This window comes from Oratosquilla oratoria, chromosome 15, assembly GCF_046742065.1.
Source record: "Oratosquilla oratoria isolate Oo_2021 chromosome 15, ASM4674206v1, whole genome shotgun sequence".
Taxonomy (NCBI): Eukaryota; Metazoa; Arthropoda; class Malacostraca; order Stomatopoda; family Squillidae; genus Oratosquilla; species Oratosquilla oratoria.
The window spans coordinates 9,122,173-9,140,978 of NC_134791.1; positions in this window are offsets into that span (position 1 = coordinate 9,122,173).

Genomic DNA, 18,806 nt, shown 5'->3' on the forward strand with positions numbered 1-18,806 from the left:
CTAGTTATGGACCAAAAGGTCTCAAGTCGGCATGCTCCTTTGTGATCCTTTGTAATGAAATCGTCAGACAACAGTCAGTTGGACTCCACGTCAGCTGACACAACATCTGACATGACACGTGTGTCGTAAGAGGTTGACACTGTCACTGTTGTTGTTGTGTCACTTCCCGGCTGACCTGTATTGACCCAACAACAACAACAACAACAATAGCGATGTATTCCTTCAACAACAACAACAATGGCGGTGTATCGGAATGCTTTGATTCCTCGGCTCCTAAAAGGGTTACAGAGAGACGAATAAAATCCCCTGGCGGCAGGTGAACACAATGGAGAAGACAAATGAAGGCGTATTATTATTATCATTATTATTATTATTATTATTATTATTGCCTTTATAGTTATTATTATTACTAGTGTTATTAATATTACCATTATTATTATTATTATTATTATTATCACCACTTATTGTTGTTATTTTCACTATACTATTATTTTTATTATTATCATCACTATTATCATTGTTATTTTCACTATTACTACTATTATCATTATTGTTATTATTATCATTATCATTGTATTATTGTTACTGTTATTTGAGAAACATTTGCCACATTTATCTATATATTCATCTTTATTGATACGTTTGCCCATTTATTTATCCTTTATATTAATAAATAAAAATTATTTATTTATTTATATATTTACGACTCCGGGGGCTCGAAGGACTGATCGACCCTAAGGGGCCCCTGAGATAGACTCAGGGAGGTCGATCTCAGCGTTGGGTCCCTAAGCCCCGTTCACACTAGCGGTTCGAACCGCACGGAAACCGCGGCGGTACCGCACAATCATAGAAAAACTGCGCGGTTGTGTATGAACGTCTGTATTGACTTATACTGGAATTCAACCGCCACGGATTGATCCGCGGCGGGTGAAACCGCAAGTGTGAACAGGGTCTGAGTTAAGGTGAATAAAATAGTCTTGCGTCAGCCAGAATAAAATCGTTGAAGTGATTCGTGTGGTTGGTGGGGCAATGTATAATTAATCTATTGAATTTTACACGGGGAAGGGACCTGAGAATGTATTACCTACAAAATTTATAATAAATTCCTCACAAACATGTATTGTATAATCATTCCCTAACTGTGTAGTCCCGATTTCGATCCCCAACGGCTGTCCTAGTATTCAGGGCAAAGGTGACCTTTGTATGAAACAAAGCTCCAACTGACGTAAAGAAGGATCGTTTGTGACGACCTTTGGTAGTCGAGCACGTCAACCACTAGGCCACAACAACCCCCCTTCGGAGGTGGTGTCATAGATGTGAATAAAATCGCCTGGCGACAGGAAAGGGTGATGATGTCAGGCTTTTGTCAGTGACAACAGTCTGACACCTCATGAACGATCACGCAGTGCCAACAAGGCCAACATGGTGTCAGACTTTTGTCAGTGACAACAGTCTGATACCTCGGGAACAATCTCACAGTGCCAACATGTTGTCGGGCTTTAGTCAGTGACAACAGTCTGACACCTCGGGAACCATCTCACAGTGCCAACATGGTGCAGGCTTTTGTCAGTGACAACAGTCTGACACCTCAGGAAAAATCTCGCAGTGCCAACAATCAACAGTGACAACAATTAATGTTGTACGATAGACGACGCGACGTCTGGTCGTGTACATCAACACCTCACCCCGCTCACCCACTCCCTCCTCGACCGACTCCCTACCCCCTGCCCCCCTCCCCCCACTCCCACCTCCCCTGGGGGGATTCCGTGCGCTTTGATGAGAGGATTTAGCCCCTGGGAAGGGATTTATTTGTTCTTGTGATTCGCTCAGAATCCTTTCCCGTGATTCTCATTACAAGATTCAGGCTCGTGTGTGTGTGTGTGTGTGTGTGTGTGTGTGTGTGTGTGTGTGTGTGTGTGTGTGTGTGTGTGTGTGTGTATTTAAAAACCGGATACTAACAAAGGATTTTTTTATATAATTGGTCAGAAAATGTAATAACATTGAATTCTTTCGATATTCGTAATATTTTACCTAAACTAAGCCAACTTAACATATTAGCCATAGATTCATAACCTTATACCAAAATATAGTAATTCGTGTTATATTATTACCACTGTTAATACTATCGTTATCATTATCATTATTGTCTCTATTATCAATATTATTGTCATTACTATTATTATTATTATTATTGTCATTATATTATTATTGTTGTTATTATTAATAATAATAATATTATTGTTATTATTATTATTATTGCTATTATCACCATCATTGTTGTTATTATCATTGTCATTATCATTATTACTATTATAATTATTATTATTATTATCATTATTATTATTATCATTAATAATGCTATTATAATTATTACCGGAAGGAAACGCATTACTAAATAAACAAATCAGCAAGTAAACGAATAAATAGTAATTTTCATACAGCTGGCAGACAAAAAATTCACGAGAAAAAAAAAATCACAAAGGTAGAGGAAGGTAACACATTACTAAAAAGTAAACAAATCAGCAAATAAACGAATAGTCATTTTCGTACAGCTGGCAGACAAAAAATTTACGAGAAAAAAAATAAGCTAAAAAAAAATCACAAAGGTAGAGACTCGTGTAAATCACCATCGTCACCTGGGGTTCTCGCGCGCGCAGCCCCTGTGACAGGACCTCGCTGCTGCCGATCCATCACCGTCGGGATTAATGTTTGTGCTGCCTGCCAGGGAACGTGAGCGCCGTTTCATCCCGCTAATAGGGATTAGACCCCTCTTTCTCATTCTTCTCCTACCGTATTGTTTTCTTGATCTTCATCTTCTTTATCTTTTCTTCTTTCTCTTTTCTCTTTTTCTTCTCTCTCCTTTCTTCTTCTCTTTTCTCCTCCTTTTCTTCTTTTTCTTCTTCTTTTTCTTCATCTTTTCTTCGTTTTTCTTCGTCTTTTTCTTTTCTTCTTCTTTTTCTTCTTCTTCGTAATCTTTGGCCAATTCTTCTTCATCCATTTTCACATTCATATCACTTTCCACTTCTTTTCCTTCTTCCATTTCATTCGGCTTTATTATCACCCGTTGTTCACTTCGTATTGCCACTCCAACAAGGAGTCGTTCCTGTGACACACACACACACACACACACACACACACACACACACACACACACATATATATATATATATATATATATATATATATATATATATATATATATATATATATATATATATATATATATGCGTAAATAACCACTAGGAAAAAGTAAACTAACGAAGCAGAGCGCTTTCGTATAATTACATCTGAAGATGTAATTATACGAAAGCGCTCTGCTTCGTTAGTTTACTTTTCCTAGTGGTTATTTACGCATTTGTGAACACACGCTCCTAGTGTTTTTATTGCATATATATATATATATATATATATATATATATATATATATATATGTGTGTGTGTGTGTGTGTGTGTGTGTGTGTGTATATGTATATATATAAATAATATATATGTATATATATATATAATGATATATATAATATATATATATATATATATATATATATATATATATATATGATAATATATATATATATATATATATATATATAAATATTCTATCTCTTTCTCTCCTCTCATAAGAAGAGCTGACAACAGGTGATGGCTGCTCTCCTCCTGTGACGTAATAACACTCACACAACACAGACGCCGTTCTCACACAACACGGGCAACAGAGGGCCCATATATTCTCTAAGTGATCTATGGGAAGGCTTGGAGATCGTTGCCTGTTTCCATGGGGTCTCGGGCAAGAGAAAGGACAATATGCAGCGTAGACTTAGGGGTGATGTGGTATAGGTGTTTAAGATTCTAAAGGGAATTGACAACATCAAAAGTGACGACATTTTTACACTGAATGCGAATCAGACAAGAAATGATGGTCTCAAACTATCGGTAAGTAGATTTAATTTGGAAGTGGATAAAAACAACTTCCCCAACCGTGTAGTTAATGAACGGAATAAACTTCCTGCAGAGGCAGTGCAATGTAGTACAGTTCGAACTTTTAAGATTCGTTTAGATAAACACGTAAACAGTATACTGTAATGATTGCCATTTATCATGTAGTATTTCTTTTACTCATTATTTTTTTTATAAATTATTGTTACATATGCTTGTTTATAATTATCACTGTGTATTTATTTTATTTATTTTATTTTTATTTATTTATTTATTTATTTATTTATTCACATTCGACCTAGTTATGGACCAAAAAGTCTCATGTCGGCATACTCCTCCTCCGTAATCAGTTACATCCTGATTTTGTATGTATGCGTGTGTATGTATATATATATATATATATATATATATATATATATATACATATATATATATATATATATATAATATATATATATACATATATATATATATATATATATATATATATATATATATATTTATTATATTCACACACACACACACACACACACACACTCACTCACAGGGGGGGGCCTTACCTCCACTTGGATGCGGCAAATACGACTGACCGCTTGCGGCTGACAGCCTGCGGCCGGGCTGTGGCACAAAGACCCCTCTGCCGCTTTGACCCCGACGCCTTGACCTTTGACCTCTGACCCCGAGGCCCGTCTGGCACCGCGAGGGGTGCCAAGAAGGGAGATGAAGGGTGGAGGGAGGGATTATTTGTTTTTGTTTTGTCCGTTTGTTTATTCGTTATTCGTGTGTATTCGTTTATTTGTTTTTGTGATGTTTGTAATTATAATCAAGGTTGACATGATTCTTGCAGTTGTTATAGCTGTTATCGGTATTATTATGTGCTATTTATATTACTAGTGAAGGTAGTAAATAGAAATACAGATATTTATGGAGATAGAAATTATTTTGTATAATTTTTGCTGAATAGGAATTAGAAGCAATGCTTATGATGACAATGATAAACCTGATGATAATAATAGTAATAATAATAATAATGATAATAATAATAATCTTATAATAGTTATAATATTCAATACATATATACACCAAATAGCCATTTCCCCTTTATAAAGGGATAGTAATAACAACGAATTGCAATAACAAATATAATAATAGTAATGTCATAGTAATCATAGATTTATATGAATATAATTATATTCTTTGGTTTGGGAAGATAGCGTCAAGGGTTGATACTTGTCTTTCGATTTATCATGATTAGTTGCTTCCCTCAGTGCGTTGCCTCCTGTCGTTAAACACGTGCGCGCACACACACACACACACACACACACACACACACACACACACACACACACACACACACACACACACACACACACACACACACACACACACACACAAGATTGCTTGATTGAGAGACGGGACCATTCAAGCGTTTTTTTTTTGTTTTTTTTTTTTCTGAAAAATTAAGTAAACACACACATACTGTCTATTTTTTTATTGATATTTATCTTATTTTAATTTCATTTTTTATAATTGTTTCAATCAGGCGTTGGCGTAAGATAATTTTGCGAATTGACATGTTAATCATGACCTTGTGTGAGGTCATCTGGCCCGTTATGGAAGCTGTCCATGTTCCTGTTACATTCCCCTCCTTATATCAGAAGAGTATATGTCTTATCACTTTCGACTATCTTGTACTTTCCTGAAGAGGGCTGCAGTCGGTAGGCGAAATATAGAAGTCAAATGATCTCTTGTTTTCACTGTGTGTATGTGTATATATATAGTGTGTGTATATGTATATATACCTTGTATACACACACACACATATATATATATATTATATATATATATATATATATATATATAATCACCTATCGGTAGTCATAACAGAGAAAGATATACCACACTATAATTACTGGTTCAGACGATTCTATTCAGCTAAGGGGACTCTTGAGGGAGAGGGACACTACAGGGTGTGTCATAAATTTGTACACAGCTGGTGGTGCCCCACCTGTCTATGGGTTCCCATAGACCCGCTGGGGGGAACTGAGGAATAAACAGTCCGAAACTGGATACAGCCCAGCGCTGTTGGGTGATGTTATCGTGCTGGGTAAGGGTGGGATTGACCTGGGGAGGAGGAGGAAGGAGGAGGAGGAGGAGGGAGGAAGGGAGGAGGAGGAGGGAGGAAAGAAGGCAAAGTTGGGTTGGGTAGAGCCTGTTTTTTTTTTTTTTTTTTTTTTTTTTTTTTTTTTTTCACTCTGTCGCTGGCTGAGCGGGTTAGGGCGTCGTTACTTGCGACGAAAGTCGAGGTGAGGGCGGTTCGAATCCTGCCACCAGCGGAGTTGGACCAAGGGCATGGTTCATTAAATTCCACGCTACAAAGCCCTCTGTGAGGGGCACCGTCCTAGCCTCCAGATAGGGGGGAGTGTGTGACGTTAAACCATTTCACATCACCTCTGTCAGTTTCTCTCTTTCTTTCTCTTTCTCTCTCTCTCTCTCTCAAAAGGAGAGCTGACAACCGGTGACGGCTCCTCTCCTCCTGTGACGTGATAGCACTCACACAACACAGACACCACGCTCACACAACACGGGCAACAGAGGAACAATCTATTCTCCAAATGATCTATGGGAAGGCTCGGAGATCGTTGCCGGTTTCCCTGGGGCTTCGGGTAAGGTCTGCCCATTTTAGTTTGGCGAAACTTTAGCCAAAAACAAATGAATAAATAAGCAAATAAATAAATAAAATAAATTTAATAAACAAGTAGAATAGAACAGTGAATGGCGAAACTTTAAAAAAGAAAAAATAGATATATAAATACACTTAATAAACAAGTGGAATAAAATGATAAATGAATGGCGAAATTTTAGCCAAAATATATATAAATGAATAAATTTAATAAAGAAGTAATATAAAACAATAAATGAACGGAATGTATACGTGGCGTGTTATATCGAAGGTCAGGCTGTGAGCCGAGCACTGCAACCAATGGGCCACCACAACTCCTCCCCCCCCCACCCCACCCCCCACCCCCCGTTGGAGTTTTGGAGTGGAGGGAGTCAATGAGATTGGTCACGCGGAAAGGGATCAAGAGGAATACAAGGAGTTTAAATCTTACCCTTAACTTTCATCGCTTCGTTGACCCTCCTCCTCCTCCTCCTCCTCCTCCACCCTCCTTGCCCCTCTTCCTCTTCCTCCTCCTCCTCCTCTCCCATTTTTCTCCGCCTCTCCCATTTTTCTCCGCCTCTCCCATCTTTCTCCCCCTCCTCTCCTTCCACTCCTCCTCTCTCTCCTCCTCCTCTCCTTCCACTCCTCCCCTCCTCCTCTCCCCTCCTCCTCCCCTCCTACTCCTCCTCCCCTCCTCCTCTCCCCTCCTCCTCCCCTCCTACTCCTCCTCCCCTCCTCCTCTTCCTCTCCCCCTCCTCCTCCTCTCCCCTCCACTCACATGAATAAAATAATGTACCATCAGCCAGAATAAAGATTCTAAAGTACGTCATCGTGACGAAAGTGATTAATCGGATTAATTTAAACCTTAAGACTTTTAACTTCCTTTCGTTTTGTTTTGTAGTTGTTTGTATTTGTGCGTGATGTTTGTTTCCCGTTCTTGTGAATGATGCGTTCGTCTTGCAGATTTTTTTCTAGGATATTTTTTACACCATTATTTTCACCATAATTTTATATAGACTTATACAGTGTATATATATTTATATATATATATATATATATATATATATATATATATATATATGTGTGTGTGTGTGTGTGTGTGTGTATGTATGTATATACATATACATATACAGTATATATATATGTGTATGTATATATATATATATATATATATATGTGTGTGTGTGTGTGTGTGTGTGTGTGTGTGTGTGTGTGTGTGTGTGTGTGTGTATGTGCAAACATAAACACATTTTTGGGTGTATGAATGTGTTTATATGTTAGAGATAAGGTGTGGGGATTGGCATGTTTCCTCATCTTCGGACCCCTTATCTGAGCTCGAAGATCGCTGGATTACCTTCGATGCCTTCTGCACCCGCTCTCTCACCGAAGTTGTCAAGAGGATAATGAACTTCACGCAATAAGGATTCTGCTCCCAGCAGCCTGGGTAGCCATCTTCTTTCTTTTCATCGCCGGTCAAGGACCTTTTTTGGATCAAGATATCCCCAGGAGAACTTGTTCTGTTCCCGCAGCTCCTGGCTCTGTCCTTTTTATTTCTCTGCCTGTGGATCGAGAGGGACCTCCGGGAGAGGTCCTTGGAATAAGGACGACGACCTACACGACGTAGAGTCAGGTTTCGTGGACGGATTCTGCCCCGTTTGCCGGTTCTACCAGGGCCCACGCGATAGTCACTGCTCAAAGTGCCGCGTGTGTATTAGGGAGAAGGACCATCATTGCCCTGTGCTGGGTGTGTGTATTGGGGGTCGTAACTACCCGCACTACTTCGGCATGCTCTGGTCCGCAACCCTCTTCCACGCCCTGAGCGACCTTGCTACCGTGGCCAACCTGATTATGACCTGGAGCAGCAACGAGGGCGGCATCGGGTGCCAAGTGGGACTTCTTCTCGTGTCTCTATATCCCACAGTCCTCTTTACGTACTTCACGGAGAACCACACAATGAGATTCTTCACGCATTCCCACGAGCCCTGTGGAAAGCGTTTCCGAAGGAAGGTTCTCTCTCAGCTCTTCCCAGACCTCCACAGCATCTTCATCATGCACAGGACCTCTAGAATGGACGGAGGTGTCCTTGATGCTTCGGTCATTTGAAGAGAAACGATTAGAACTCCAGGAGGACACGTTCCAGATATTGCCTTCTAACGAGGACCCAGACCTCCACAGAATCTTCATCGTGCACAGGGCCTCTGGAATGGACGGAGGTGTCCTTGATGCTACGGTCATTTGAAGAGACACGATTAGGACTCCAGGAGGACACGTTCCAGATATTGCCTTCTAACGAGGACCCAGACCTCCACAGAATCTTCATCGTTCACAGGACCTCTGGAGTGGACGAAGGTTTCCTTGTTGCTGCGGTCATTTGAAGAGAAACGATTAGAACTCCAGGAGGACACGTTCCAGATATTGCCTTCTAACGAGGACCCAGACCTCCACAGAATCTTCATCATACACAGGACCTCTGGAATGGACGGAGGTGTCCTTGATGCCACGGTCATTTGAAGAGACACGATTAGGACTCCAGGAGGACACGTTCCAAATATTACCTTCTAACGAGGACCCAGACATGTGACGCCGAGCTCTCACAGTCACAAGAATATGTGATCTTGAGAACCTAAGGCCTCGCCAAGAGCTTCGACTGGAAGAAGCTCCATTCAAAATTTCTTTACCTTCAGGAGTCACGCAGGGGTTTTCCCCCTCAGCTGAATAAAATAAAGTTTTATTTAGTATTTTTTCTCAGAAGTTTGCTTCCTTCAATGTCAAATGAAAGAAGATTTCTTGTCTTCAATGCATTTATGGAGTGTAATGTGGGCAAGCGTTTGTATCCGTACAGCAGCCGCGAATGGGTACTTAAAGATCCTTATTCAATTGATATACAAACATACACATATATACAGTATATATATATATATATATATATATACATATATATATATACATATATATATATATACATATATATATATATATATATATATATATATATGCTGATGATATGGTTTAACGTCACACACTCCCCCCTGTCGGTAGGCTAGGACGGTGCCCCACAGAGAGCTTTGTAGCGTGGAATTTAATGAACCATGTCCTTGGTTCAACTTCACTGGTGGCAGGATTCGAACCGCCCTCACCTCGACCTTCGCCGCAAGTGTGTGTGTGTGTATGTGTGTATTGGCGGACCCTTATGCGGCGTTCTGCTCTCCCATAGGTTCCCTCAAACCACGATTCCCTATTGGAATCCTTTATGCTAACTATGCTCCTCTCTTTTAGTATATAAAGTCTATGTATTCTGACCTTTGTCATTGCTTTTGAAAATGTACAGTGTACGAAACGTCAAGCACCACTAAAACTCTACTTTTCTTCCTTCTGAGTTTGAATCATGTCCTTTGGACCAGCGATAGCAAACTTACCTCCTAAAGCCAAGTCTATAGTTAGACGTCTTGAAAATCTACACAAGAAGATCATCAATGCATCAGTTGCTATTTTCTTTAATGAAATCTGTCTACAGGAAAACCTGCTGCCGAAATATACAAATAAATATATATATATATATATATATGTGTGTGTGTGTGTGTGTGTGTGTGTGTGTGTGTGTGTGTGTTTATGTATACATATATAATGTACATATACTGTATATATCACTCTGTGATTAGATGAAATACCTTAGGGCACTGTCGGTATGTACCCCATGGTCGCCCTTGACCTTCTCACCTGTGCGGAGGGCGCAGCGGCAGAGCTGTATCGGATTCCCCTGAGAGCGTCACTAAAAAAGAGACGTCTTAAGGTGACGTCATCATCCCGCGAAGAATAAAATCACTGGCGTCAGCCAGAATCAAGTGTCTGAAGTAGGCCACTTGATTTTTTTTTTTTTTTTTTATAGGATATTTTATCCGGCTGTATGATGTGACGTCCCCTAAAGCTGAATAAAATCTTCTTTTATTCACCAGAATAAAATCTGAAGAGTATGACAATACATTTTATTTTATTATTTTATTTTTCTCCTATGTTGTGTTACAAATTTATCTTAATAAACTACTTTGTGATTGTATATGTTTATGTGCACATACTGTATAGATATTTTTGTGTGTGTGCATGCGAGTGTATTTGTGTGTGTGTGTGTGTGTACTGTGCATACATGTGCGTACACGTCTAGTAGAGAGAGAGAGATGGATGAAGGGAGAGAGGAAGGGAGAGCAATATGTACATATGTCCGTCTGTATGTTTGTCTACAGGAAGGAGGGGAAGGAGGAGGAGGAGGGGGGAAAGAGGAGGAGGAGGTGGGGGAGGGGGAAGGAGGAGGGGGAGGGGAGGGGGAGGAGGAGGGGGAAGGGGAGGGAGAAGAGGAGGAGGGGGAAGGGGTAAAAGGAGGAGGGGGAAGGGGAGGAGGAGGAGGAATGGGGGAAGGGAGGAGGAGAAGGGGGAAGGAGGAGAGGGAGGGGGAAGGAGAAGGGGGAAGAGGAGGAGGAGCGGGACGGGGGAGGGAGAAGGAGGAGGGGGAAGGGGAGGAGGAGGGGGGAAGGCGGGAGGGGGAAGTAGGAGGAGGAGGGGGAGGGGAAGGGAAGGGAGGTCAGGCGAGGTGCGAATAGAATCATCTGTTTGTACAAATGTTCTTTGGTTACATTAGGCGGATGTTGTCGTGTCGGGCCGAGGAGAGGGACGTGGTTTATGTGCGTCTCCCCCGAATGACATCTACATGGAGGAAATCCTTGTTTAGGTTACTTGGTTACATGTATGTGTTAAGGTGTGAAGAGGACTTGTAGATTGTTGACACTGCGTGTGGTTGTGCCCTTCTACACCTCTCGCTCTCTCTCTTCTCTCTCTCTCTTCTCTCTCTCTCTACCTGTCTTTCTCTTTCTCTCTCTCCCTCTCTCTCCACCTCTCTTTGTCTTTACCTATTTCTCTCTCACCTCTCTCTTCTCTCTTTCTCTCATTACCTCTCTCCACCTCACTCTCTCCACCTCTCTTTCTCTCTCACTTTCTCTCTCTCTCTCTCTCTCACTCTTTCTCTCTCTCTCTCTCTCTCTCTCTCTCTCTCTCTCTCTCTCTCTCTCTCTCTCTCTACGAGTATGTGTGTATGCGTGTGTGTTTATGTATGTGTACATAGTTGATATATATAGTAATGAGTAAAAATTTTGACCCACTTAATAATTCTCACATCAATATGATTTTCTCTCTCTCTCTCTCTCTCCCTCTCTTTTTCTCTCTCTTCCTCCCTCTTTCTCTCTCTCTCTCTCTCTCTCTCTCTCTCTCTCTCTCTCTCTCTCTCTCTCTCTCTCCCTCTCTTTTTCTCTCTCTTCCTCCCTTTCTCTCTCTCTCTCTCTCTCTCTCTCTCTCTCTCTCTCTCTCTCTCTCTCTCTCTCTCTCTCTCTCTCTCTCTCTCTCTCTCTCTCTCTCTCTCTCTCTCTCTCTCTGACATATTATCTTCCCTTCTACAGTATTTAGCTTCCAGTCAGATAATTAATTTTCTTACGAATAAATAACAAAACAAAAAAATAGTCAGAAAAAGAATTTTAATTTTGTATCACGACATACTCAGGATGGATGAAAGCTTTTGCCTGTGGCTGTACGTAGGTGTCTGTTACGCTAATGTCTCACAGGATGATAAGAGGAATACACAGCCTTGGGGGAGTCAGGCTGTTAACCCTACTTAATCTCCCTTACCACGTCATTCCCAGTTAAGAGCCGCTCCCTAAACCTTCACTTAACCCAATGAGACATTTTACCCAAGACGCGGCATTTTTACTCCCTTAACACACACACGCACACATACACACACACACACACGCACACGCACACACATGACTCGTGGTGCAGTTGGTAGAGTTCCCGGCCGCCACTACGGCGGCCCGGGTTCGAATCCCGCCCAGGGCTGGAATAGTTTCAATATCGCTGCGCTGCGAGTCGTTACTCCAACTCTCGTGGGCGGGGAGTTGGGTGTGTGTGTGTGCGTGTAAGGTCACATCATTACCCATAGATCGGGCCATATACGAGCTTAGAGCTCTCATCCGGGAGGGAAATAGCTGTCGATCATGAGTTCAGCACGTGGTTGAAGACCGTGGTGAATCTCTCTCTCTCTCTCTCTCTCTCTCTCTCTCTCTCTCTCTCTCTCTCTCTCTCTCACTCTCTCTCTCTCTCTCTCTCTCTCTCTCTCTCACACACACACACACACACACACACACACACACACACACACACACACACACACACACACACACACACACACACACACACGCATACATACACACACAAACGAATACACACACACGCATAGACTCACACACACACACACACACACACACACACACACACACACACACACACACACACACACACACACACACACACGCATACATACATACATACACGCATACACACACACACGCATACACACACACACACACACACACACACACACACACACACACACACACACACACCTGTGCCTTGGGTGTGTGGATAATCAGGGTAAGTGGCTGTTGCCAGCGACTGTTGAGGATCGAGCTGGAGGCTTTGTGGTCACGTAGCGGGGACGATGACTAACATTCCACAGCGAAGAAATATTCTTATCTTTTTTTGTGTGGTCCGAGTTCGTTTCAATTCGGTAACCTCCCGTCATAGGTTCTGGGGTACCCCTCTTCAGGAGATTTTATTCAGATGTCCGAGAACTCTTACGGACCCGGGTCACGTGTCAATGGAACCCTACCGGGTACAGGAAATCGTCTTTGGTTGAATAAAATCGCCTGACGGCAAATGGAAAAGGACTCTTAGGGGGGTCACCGTATTGAAGATCCACCGTCGATGTCTTCTTCTTCTTGGTGGATTTCTGTGGCTTCAGATCCACGCGAGAAGTCTTCCGGGTGGATTAAAGTGGATTAAGAAGATAGACGAGAGTTGAAAGATGTGTTTATGGGAGTTGAAAGGGGATTATTGCCTGACTTCGACAGTTCAACTACTCTTCGAGTAAGTTGTTATCGTTGTTGTTGTTGTTGTTTTCGTTTGTCAAGGATGTGAAAGTACGTGCAGTTTGAACCGAAGTTGCAATTTATTCAGGAAATCTGTGTTTATTACTTGTTCCTCCGCTCAAATAGATGTACACTTGCATATATGTTCAGTACATTGTCCGTGTCAGAGAGGGAGATCGCCTTTTGATACTGGTACTTGTAGACTTATATGTATGTACAATACAATGTGTGTGTGTGTGCATGTGCGCGCACGAGTGTGTGTGTGTGTGTGTGTGTGTGTGTATATGTGTGGTCATGGGTGTGTGTGTGTGTAAGTGTGTGCATGTGTGTCCATGTGTGTGTGATTATACTTCTGTGTGTAAGTGTGTGTGTGTGTGTGCGTGTGCCCGCGCGCGTGTGTGTGGGTGCGTGTGTGTGTGTGTGCATACATGCGTGTGTGTGTCCGCGCGTGTATTTATGTGTGTGAGGGAGAGAGAGAGAGAGAGAGAGAGAGAGAGAGAGAGAGAGAGAGAGAGAGAAAGAGGATATGGACACAAACCCACAGATACGATACAATCACCATACCTATACATAATTTGCGTACAAATTTGCGTACATCCCGTATACATGTATACACATACGTACACATGCATACATGTGTAAATTCTACATATATTTACGTAACATTCAGGCCAATGCTGAGCATATTTTCTCTCGTGTCCTCTTAAGCCATTCCTATTTTTCTTTCTTTCATTTTAATTTGTTTTCGAGGTCGTGGGTCAAATGTCGTGGGTCAACTGTCTTATCTCTTCCCTCATTTTCTCTCCATCTGCTTCTCTTTCCTTTCTCCTGTTGACTTTCTCAACACTGCTCTTGTTTTCTTACCTCCTCCTCTTCCTCCTCCTCCTCCTCCTCCTCTTCCTCCTCCTCCATAAAGTCGTCTTTATGTGTCTTCTCCTCCATTCCCTCTTTCTCCTCTTTCTTCCTCTTCCTTTTCTTCGTCTTTTCCTCCTCTTCCTCCTCCCCCTCTTCCTCCTCCTCCTCTTCCTCCTCCTCCTCCTCCTCCTCCTCCTCTTCCTCCATAAAGTCGTCTTAATGTGTCTTTCTTCTCCGTTCCATCTTTCTCCTCTTTCTTCCTCTTCCTTTTCTTCTTTTCCTCCTCTTCCTCCTCCTCCTCGTCCTCTTCCTCCTCCTCTTCCTCCATAAAGTCATCTTTATGTGTCTTTCTTCTCCTCCATTCCCTCTTTCTTCCTCTTTCTTCCTCTTCTTTTTCTTCTTTTCCTGCTCTTCCTCCTCTTCCTCCTCCTCCTCCTCCTCCATAAAGTCATTTTTATGTGTCCTTCTTCTCCATTCCCTCTTTCTCCTCTTTCTTCCTCTTCTTTTTCTTCTTCTCCTCCTCTTCCTCCTCCTCTTCCTCCTCCTTCATAAAGTCGTCTTTATGTGTCTTTCTTCTCCTCCATTCCCTCTTTCTCCTCTTCTTTCTTCCTCTTCCTTTTTCTTCTTCTTCTCATTCTCTTACTTCGCCGTCTTCTCTTTCTTCTGCTTTTTCTTCGCCTTTCTTCTCCTCCTCTTCCTCTTTCACCCCCTTCCTCGTCCTGTTCTTCCTCTTTCTCCTTCCCCACCTTCTTCTCCTTTTCTTCCTCGTCATGTTCTTCCTCTTCCTCGTTATGTTCTTCCTCTTCTTCTCCCTCCTCCTCTTCTCCCTCTTCTTCTTCCCCCTCCTCCCTCCTCTTCCTCTCCGTCCTTTCCCTATTCTTCCTTCTACTCCTCTCCCAGTCTCTCCTCCTTCAACCTACCACTCATCCAGTTCCTCCTCCTCCTCCTCCTCCTCCTCCTCTTTATTCTACTCTTCTTCCTCCTACCCCTCGTCCTTATCCTCCTCTTTGTCCTCATTTTCCTCTTAATCCTCCAACACATCCTCCCGCCGTTGCTCTTCTTCCTCCTCGTACGCATCTCCTCCTCCTCCTCCTCCTCTTCTTCCTCCTCTTCTTCCTCCTCCTCCTTCCATTTCGCCATTGCCTTCCTGCTTCTCATCTTCTCCTCCATGTCCATCTCTTTCTTCAATTCTATGCCCTTTATCGCATATCTCCTCCTATCTCTCCTCCTCTTCTTCTCTTCCTCCTCCTCCTCCTCCTCTTCCTCCTCCTCCTCTTCCTCCTCCTCCTCCTCTTCCTCCTCCTCCTCTTCCTCCTCTTTCTCCTCTTTCTCCTCCCGTATTCTTTTCTTCTTCCCCTTCTTCCTCTCCCGGCTCTTCCTCCTCCTCCTCCTCCTCCTCCTCCTCCGCTCTTCCTCCTCCCCCTTTTACTCCACTTCTTCCTCTCCCTCCTCCCGTATCGTTTTCTTCTTCCCTGACTTCCTCCCCCTGCTCCTCCTCCTCCTCCTCCTCTCCCTCCTCCTCTCCCTCCTCCTCTCCCTCCTCCTCCTCCTATTTGTTTGTTTCATCTGAAGCACAAAGGGCAAAGGTGATATTTCCTGTTGCAGTTAAGCGTTCTTAATCCCCAAAGTGCTTAACCTCGTGGTTCCGCAGGGCAGAGATTAAAACCCGAGCTTAATCCCATTCCTGAGGTCTTGGGGGTTAAGGCTGACGCCAGACTACTATGGGAGTCCAGCTGGCTCCTGCGTGGTGACACTCAACGGGCCTTGTGTAATGGCGGGGCCCCGTACCCGGACCCTACCACCCAGGGAGAGTGACGCTTGCATCGCTTTTTTTTCGGTTTGATTTTTTTTTTTATATATATATAATTGTTTAGATTGATGGTTCATTTTTTTTTTTTTCAAGGCTGAGGTTTGCTTTGATATTTCTAATTTTGTAAATATTATCATTATATATGTATACATTTATCAACCATAATTCACACTAATTCTAAGCCATCACCATCGAGAAAGTCGAGGAGGCATACATGCAGAAATTGAAACGTGGTACAGCCAAGGACTCGAACCTGCGCTAGCACGTGACAAGTGATTTATATATATATATGTATATATATATATATATATATATATATTATACACACTCGTGTATGTATAATTCTCTTTTTTAAGGATTATGTTCGATTTCATGTTTCTATTCTTGCTATGGCAAGTTTGTCTTCTCTCTATCTCTCTCTTCTTCTTCTCCTTCTGCTTCGCCAACTTCGAGCGTTTACGCAAAGAAGTTTTACATCGTCCTTTAGTACTGGGATCCTCACTTTGTATGTAAACGGTGTCAATCTGCTCAACACTCAGTTGGCACCTGGCACCCAGCGCCACTGGCACCAGAGTGACCCAGATTCAGCATAATTATGCTAAATTTAGCATATTTTCCCATAGAATGATACTGTCATAGTATATAGAAAATAATAGTTTGTAGAAATAATCGAAATATGAAAGTGTTGCTTGACGTCATAAATAAATACCAGCCGCTCGAGGTGCGATCTTGGTACTGTAGAATGACGTGCCACGACACTAACCACTACAGCAAGGTAGACGACACTAACCACTACAGTAAGGTAGGTGTGTATGTGTGTGATTCACCACTGTTTTGTACCACGTGTTGGACCTGTGATCGACAGCTATTGCCCTCTCGGGTGAGAGCTCAGAGCTTATATATGCCCGAACTATTGGTGATGCTGTGACCTTACACACACACACACACACACACACACACACACACACACACACACACACACACACACACACACACACACACACACACACACACACACACACACACACACACACACACACACACACACACACACACACACACACACACACACACACACACACACACACACACACACACACACACACACACACACACACACACACACACACACACACACAAAACTTACCCACCAGAACTGGGATGCCGGCTTGCAGTGCTGATATCCTTGTTAGCTCTTGGCGGGGACTCGAACTCAGATCGCTGAGTTTGTGTGTGTGCGCGCGAGCGCGCGTGTGTGGCGTGTGTGTGCGTGTGTGTGTGTGTGTGTGTGTGTGTGTGTGTGTGTGTGTGTGTATAGCGGGCTCCTCTTTGGAAACGCGGTTACCCGCAAGACGTCACAACCAATTAGCGAAGCTGAGGATCTTTCGAGGAACCCCATTGGTTGGCCAAGGGGTCCTGAAGCGGCAGATGAACATTTGGCGACATCCAAACGTAATCCAGATGTAATGAAACGATACGGACTTTTATTTAATTATTTTGTTGTTGTTGTTGTTATTTGTTTATATGTATTTTTTGCGTGAATGCGATTTGGTTTGCAAATTTTTATATATTATTAGATTTTTATATAGAAATAAATGTTCATTAAGAATCAAGATAATTTTAATACATATGTGTATATATGTATGTGTATGTATATATGATATATATATATACTGTATATATAACATAGAAACCACTGTTGGAGTAGAAAAGACTGGAAACGGGGAATCTATATATTTCGATTGCAAACTGCAATCCTCTACTGAAGAGGATTGCAGTTTGCAATCGAAATATATAGATTCCCCGTTTCCAGTCGTTTCTACTCCAACAGTGGTTTCTATGTTATTGACAAATGTGTGATTACATTTTTCACCTGTAATATATATATATAGATATATATATATATATATATAATAATATATGTATATATATATATATATATATATATATATATATATACATATATACTGTATATATGGTATATCTTATTACTATTTTTTTTTTTCTTATGCACCTTTCACTAAACACTGAGTCAACATGGTCGTTACAACTTTCTAGACCTGAATAAAACAGATTGACGATAGCCATAATAAAATATGTAGAGCACGGCACCATAGCTAGAGGGTTTTATGGTCACAGTGAGACAGACAGAGAGAGGGAGAGGGAGAGAGGAGAGAGAGAGGGACCCACTCGATGTGTGAGAACGTATAAGGCTTTCGAATTTTTTTGTGGACTTGGAGAAGGTGTGCAAAATAGTTTGTGTCATGCTGGACAGCGGACAGCCGCTTTAATGACTCGAAGGGCCGCGGACAGCAGCCACTAAAACCCAAAACCGACCAATGAGGTACTCTTAGCCTGACCTCACCTGCGTGTGTGTATGGATGTATATATGTGTGTAAATATTATATATATATATATATATATATATATATATATATATATATGAGTGTGTGTGTATAAGTAAATATGAATATATTGATTTATTGATTTCTATCATGGAAGTCTACATTTTGTTTAATCTATTACGTTTGCTAGTTTTTTTTTCATCCGACCTAGTTATGGACCAAAAGGTCTCCTT